Genomic DNA, 7460 nt, shown 5'->3' on the forward strand with positions numbered 1-7460 from the left:
GCAAAGAAAATTTAGACTATGTTCATGATAATTGAGTTCATCTAATCAAATTATTTAATGAACTCCCACTCAGATAGACATCCCTCTAGTCATCTAAGTGAGACATGATCCGAATCGACTAGGCCGTGTCCGATCATCACGTGAGACGGACTAGTCATCAACGGTGAACATCTCATGTTGATCGTATCTTCTATACGACTCATGTTCGACCTTTCGGTCTTCCGTGTTCCGAGGCCATGTCTGTACATGCTAGGCTCGTCAAGTCAACCTAAGTGTTTCACATGTGTCCCGAGGCCATGTCTGTACATGGTAGGCTCGTCAACACCCGTTGTATTCGAACGTTAGAATCTATCACACCCGATCATCACGTGGTGCTTCGAAATGACGAACCTTCGCAACGGTGCACAGTTAGGGGGAACACTTTTCTTGAAATTTTAGTGAGGGATCATCTTATTTAAGCTACCGTCGTTCTAAGCAAATAAGATGTAAAACATGATAAACATCACATGCAATCAAATAGTGACATGATATGGCCAATATCATTTTGCTCCTTTTGATCTCCATCTTCGGGGCTCCATGATCATCGTTATCACCGGCATGACACCATGATCTCCATCATCGTGTCTTCTTGAAGTTGTCTCGTCATCTATTACTTCTACTACTATGGCTAACGCTTTAGCAATAAAGTAAAGTAATTACATGACGTTTATGTTGACACGCAGGTCATAAATAAATAAAGACAACTCTTATGGCTCCTACCGGTTGTCATACACATCGACATGCAAGTCGTGATTCCTATTACAAGAACATGATCAATCTCATACATCACATATATCATTCATCACATCCTTTTGGCCATATCACATCACAAGGCATAAGTTGCAAAAACAAGTTAGACGTCCTCTAATAGTTGTTGCAAGTTTTTACGTGGCTGCTATAGGTTTCTAGCAAGAATGTTTCTTACCTACGCGTAAACCACAACGTGATATGCCAATTTCTATTTACCCTTCATAAGGACCCCTTTCATCGAATCCGATCCGACTAAAGTGGGAGATACAGACACCCGCTAGCCACCTTATGCGACTAGTGCATGTCAGTCGGTGGAACCAGTCTCACGTAAGAGTACGTGTAAGGTCGGTCCGGGCCGCTTCATCCCATGATGCCGCCGAATCAAGATAAGACTAGTAACGGCAAGTAAATTGAGAATATCGACGCCCACAACTGCTTTGTGTTCTACTCGTGCATAGAAACTACGCATAGACCTAGCTCATGATGCCACTGTTGGGGATCATAGCAGAAATTCAAAATTTTCTACGCATCACCAAGATCAATCTATGGAGTAATCTAGCAACAAAGGGAAGGAGAGTGCATCTACATACCCTTGTAGATCGCTAAGCGGAAGCGTTCGAGTGAACGGGGTTGATGGAGTCATACTCGTCGTGATCCAAATCACCGATGATCCTAGTGCCGAACGGATGGCACCTCCGCGTTCAACACACGTACAGCCCGGTGACGTCTCCTACGCCTTGATCCAGCAAGGGGAGAAGGAGAGGTTGGGGAAGAATCCATCCAGCAGAAGCATGACGGTGTGGTGGTGGTGGAGGAGCGCGGGACTCCAGCAGGGCTTCGCCAAGCACTACGAGAGACGAGGAGGAAGAGAGGTAGGGCTGCGCCAAGAGGGAGAGGATCTCGTGTGTATTGCAGCCCCCAATACCTCAAGTATATATAGGGGAAGGGGAGGGGCTGCGCACCCACCTAGGGTTCCCTCTCTAGGGGTGGCGGCAGCCCCCAGATCCCATCTAGGAGGCGGCCAAGGGGGAGAGAGAGGGGGCGCACCTAGGGTGGGCCTTAGGGCCCATCTGCGCCTAGGGTTTGCCCCGTCTCCTCTTGAGGACATCTTGGGCCTTGGTGGGAGGCGCCCCAGCCCACATAGGGGCTGTTCCCTTCCCACTTATGGCCCACGTAAGCCTCCGGGGCTGGTGGCCCCTCCCGGTGGACCCCCGGACCCCTCCGGTGGTCCCGGTACACTACCGGCGATGCCCGGAACACTTTCGGTGGCCAAAACCATACTTCCTATATATCAATCTTTACCTCCAGACCATTCCGGAACTCCTCGTGACGTCCGGGATCTCATCCGGGACTCCGAACAACATTCGGTAACCGCGTACATACTTTCCCTATAACCCTAGCTTCATCGAACCTTAAGTGTGTAGACCCTACGGGCTCGGGAGTCATGCAGACATGGCCGAGACAACTCTTCGGTCAATAACCAACAGCGGGATCTGGATACCCATGCTGGCTCCCACATGCTCCACGATGATCTAATCGGATGAACCACGATGTCAAGGATTCAATCAATCCCGTATACAATTCCCTTTGTCTAGCGGTACGATACTTGCCCGAGATTCAATCGTCGGTATCCCGATACCTTGTTCAATCTCGTTACCGGCAAGTCTCTTTACTCGTTCCGTAACACATCATCCTGTGATCAACTCCTTGATCACATTGTGCACATTATGATGATGTCCTACCGAGTGGGCCCAGAGATACCTCTCCGTTTACACGGAGTGACAAATCCCAGTATCGATTCATGCCAACCCAACACACACTTTCGGAGATACCTGTAGTGTACCTTTATAGCCACCCAGTTATGTTGTGACGTTTGGCACACCCAAAGCACTCCTACGGTATCCGGGAGTTGCACAATCTCATGGTCTAAGGAAATGATACTTGACATTAGAAAAGCTTTAGCAAACGAACTACACGATCTTGTGCTAGGCTTAGGATTGGGTCTTGTCCATCACATCATTCTCCTAATGATGTGATCCCGTTATCAACGACATCCAATGTTCATGGTCAGGAAACCGTAACCATCTATTGATCAACGAGCTAGTCAACTAGAGGCTTACTAGGGACATGGTGTTGTCTATGTATCCACACATGTATCTGAGTTTCCTATCAATACAATTCTAGCATGGATAATAAACGATTATCATGAACAATGAAATATAATAATAACTAATTTATTATTGCCTCTAGGGCATATTTCCAACAGGTAGCACATGATTTTATTGTTAAGAATAGGGAAGGAGAGCTTAAATATCAATTGTTCTTTAATAAACATCATCTTGATTTGACTGTAGGCACGTACCTTGTTCCGTTGGCGGCTATTCACGCCTACCGGAACCCTGCACCAGCCCTGGAACCGGAACCACAAGAGGAGCCTCCACGACAGTCTGTTTATTCTTGGGATCCGGAGATGGCTGTCAGCCAATGGCAGTCAGAGTCTTCTTCATCACAGTACGACCCCAACAACTATTATTATGGATATCAGTCAGGCCAGCCGTGGCCATAGACCAACTTAGGCCAAAAGCCTAAGCTTGGGGGAGTACATATTTCTCACCGACATTACATTTATGTTCACACACACTCATTGCTAGATGTCAGTGTTCATACTTTTTCATTGTATAATCCATGCTAGTTTATTTCCTTTTATGCTTTCTTCTTGTGTGTTTGATAAACCTTAAGAAAAACCAAAAAAATTAGTAGTAGTTTACTTTTCTTGCTGTAGTAATAATTAAAAAGAGAACCCAAAAATATTTCCCGTTCTTCTTTTGCTTGTTGGGAGCTTTCCCGTGTAAATAGTTTTATTTCTTTTCTTTTCTTTGGGGGTCAGTAGGAGAAGACCATGATTAAATTGTTGAAGTGGCTCTTATATGCTTTATTGTTGATTTAACCAAGAGCCCATATTGCTTTGTCTTCTCCTGTTTATTGAATGCTCGCATATTCCAACTTAGTCCAATGCACGTGCACTCTTATTATTATTCACATCATTCGGTCGTGCAAGTGAAAGGCAATTATGATGATATATGATGGACTGACTGAGATGAGAAAAGCTGGTATGAACTCGACCTCTTTTGTTTTTGTAAATATGATGAGTTCATCATTCTTGATTCAGCTTGTTATGAATAAACATGTTTGCAATGACAATTAGAGATCATAGTTGCTTGTGCCATGCTTGATTAGCTATGAGTTATAATGGTTTACCTTGCGTGCCAACATGCTATTGAGATGGTTATGATGTGGTATGATGGGGTGGTATCCTCCTTTGAATGATTTAAGTGACTTGACTTGGCACATGTTCACGCATGTAGTTGAAACAAATCAACATAGCCTTCACGATATTTATGTTCATGGTGGATTATATCCTACTCATGCTTGCATCCAATGTTTATTAATTTTAATGCATGTACATGGCTGTTGTCGCTCTCTAGTTGGTCGCTTCCCAGTCTTTTGCCAGCCTTCACCTGTACTAAGCAGGAATACTGCTTGTGCATCCAATCCCTTAAACACCAAAGTTATTCCAGATGAGTCCACTATACCTCCCTATATGCGGTATCTACCTGCCGTTCCAAGTAAATTTGTATGTGCCAAACTCTAAACCTTCAAATAATCATCCTGTTTTGTATGCTCGAATAGCTCATGTATCAACTAGGGTTGTCTGTATCTTCCATGCTAGGCGGGTTATTCTCAAGAGGAGTGGACTCCGCTCCTCACTCACGAGAAAATGGCTGGTCACCGGGATGCCCAGTCTCATGCTTTATGCAAACTAAATCAAAATAATTGCAAAACAAAACTCCCCCTGGGACTGTTGTTAGTTGGAGGAACTCGTTGTTTCGAGCAAGCCATGGATTGATGTTTGTTGGTGGAGGGGGAGTATAAACTTTACCATTCTGTTTGGGAACCGCCTATAATGTGTGTAGCATGGAAGATATCGCCATCTCTTGGTTGTTATGTTGACAATGAAAGTATACCGCTCAAAATATTAATTATCTCTATTTCAAAACCGAGCTCTGGCACCTCTACAAATCCCTGCTTCCCTCTGCGAAGGGCCTATCTATTTACTTTTATGTTGAGTCATCACCCTCTTATTAAAAGCACTAGCTGGAGAGCGCAGCAGTCATTTGTATTCATCACTATTAATTTATATCGGATGTGACTATGATTGGATCTCTTTTACCATGAATTACAATGTCTAGTCAGTCCTTGATCTTTAAAGGTGCTCTGCATTTATGTTTTGCGGTCTCAGAAAGGTCTAGCAAGATACCATCTTGTTATATCATATTATGATTGTTTTGAGAAAGTGTTGTCATCCGAGATTTATTATTATGGCTTGCTAGTTGATTATGCTATTGATATGGGTAATCATGAGACTGAGAATTATTGCAAATATGGTTAGTTATAATCTTTGCTGAAAACTTGAATGCTAGCTTGACATATTTACAACAATAAGACCAAACGGAGTTTGTAAAAGTTTTTCTTTATTTCTGTCAGTTTGTCAACTGAATTGCTTGAGGACAAGCAAGGGTTTAAGCTTGGGGTAGTTGATACGTCTTCGTCGTATCTACTTTTCCAAACACTTTTGCCCTTATTTTGGACTCTAACTTGTATGATTTGAATGGAACTAACCCGGACTGACGCTGTTTTCAGCAGAACTGTCATGATGTTGTTTTATGTGCAGAAAACAAAAGTTCTCGGAATGACCTAAATAATAAAAAATCATCGCCAAAGATGAAGACCAGGGGGCCCACACCCTGTCCATGAGGGTGGGGGCGCGCCCCCCTACCTCGTGGGCCCCCTGGAGACCTCCCGACTCCAACTCCAACTCTATATATCTGCTTTCCGGGAGAAAAAAATAGGAGAGAAGAATTCATCGCGTTTTACAATAAGGAGCCGACGCCAAGCCCTAAAACCTCTCGGGAAGGCTGATCTGGAGTCCGTTTGGGGCTCCGGAGAGGGGGATTCGTCGCCATCGTCATCATCAACCATCCTCCATCACCAATTTCATGATGCTCACCACCATGCGTGAGTAATTCCATCGTAGGCTTGTTGGACGGTCATGAGTTGGATGAGATTTATCATGTAATCGAGTTAGTTTTGTTAGGGTTTGATCCCTAGTATCCACTATGTCCTGAGATTGATGTTGCTATGACTTTGCTATGCTTAATGCTTGTCACTAGGGCCCGAGTTCCATGATTTCAGATCTGAACCTATTATGTTTTCATCAATATATGAGAGTTCTTGATCCTATCTTGCAAGTCTATAGTCACCTATTATGTGTTATGATCCGTTAACCCCGAAGTGATAATAATCGGGATACTTACCGGTGATGACCGTAGTTTGAGGAGTTCATGTATTCACTATGTGCTAATGCTTTGTTCCGGTTCTCTATTAAAAGGAGGCCTTAATATCCCTTAGTTTCCATTAGGACCCCGCTACCACGGGAGGGTAGGACAAAAGATGTCATGCAAGTTCTTTTCCATAAGCACGTATGACTATATTCGGAATACATGCCTACATTACATTGATGAATTGGAGCTAGTTCTGTGTCACCCTATGTTATGACTGTTACATGATGGAACCATATCCGGCATAATTATCCATCACTGATCCGATGCCTACGAGATTTCCATATATTGGTTTACGCTTATTTACTTTCCCGTTGCTATTGTTACAATCACAACAAAATACCAAAAACATTAATTTGCTTTCGTTACTCTTTTGTTACCGTTACCATCACTATCATATTACTTTGCTACTAAACACTTTGCTGCAGATACTAAGTTTCCAGGTGTGGTTGAATTGACAACTCAGCTGTGAATACTTGAGAATATTTTTTGGCTCCCCTTGTGTCGAATGAATAAATTTGGGTTGAATACTCTACCCTCGAAAGCTGTTGCGATCCCCTATACTTGTGGGTTATCAGGTATTTAAGCACACTACTTATGCTATAGTCAATACTAAAAAACAATGGTACTCTCCATAATAAACATCATTCTTCTATCCAAAGATATCTGATACTTTCCATAACAAACACACACTACACGCCAATGCTGGGATTGTCGTTGACATCTCAACGAGCATGCTCATCCTCACCGCATGCATGTCGCAATCAAACCAAAGCACGGTTTTATATAGTAGTCCTTCCGTTTCTTTTTAGTCCGCATATAAGATTTGGTCAAAGCCAAACTTTGTAAAGTTTGATCAAATTTGTAGGAAAAATATCAACATCTATAATACTAAACCTATGTGGTATGAAAATTAATTTCACAATGCATCTAACAATATTGTTTTCATATTGTGAATCTTGATTTTTTTTCTATAAATTTAGTCAACGTTAACAAAGTTTTACTTTGACCAAATCTTATATGCAGACTAAAAATAAATGGATGGAGTATTGTTCATCTAGGCGAATTCATCAGTTGGAGTATGGGAGAGAGATGCTTAGTAGTTTGGCTGGGGTTACTGGTGACATTCTTGGGTATGCCTGGGAGTGCGCCTGCCTGCGGTTTGCTTTATTTTGTTCCATAGTAGTCTGGTCATTGGTAGTTGTGGCGTGTGGGTCTTGTGTCTTGTAGTCAAAACTTGTGGTTTCCCTGAATGGAAATCATAGGGGGGTA

The sequence above is a fragment of the Triticum dicoccoides genome, chromosome 5A (genome assembly GCF_002162155.2).
Source record: "Triticum dicoccoides isolate Atlit2015 ecotype Zavitan chromosome 5A, WEW_v2.0, whole genome shotgun sequence".
NCBI classification, from domain to species: domain Eukaryota; kingdom Viridiplantae; phylum Streptophyta; class Magnoliopsida; order Poales; family Poaceae; genus Triticum; species Triticum dicoccoides.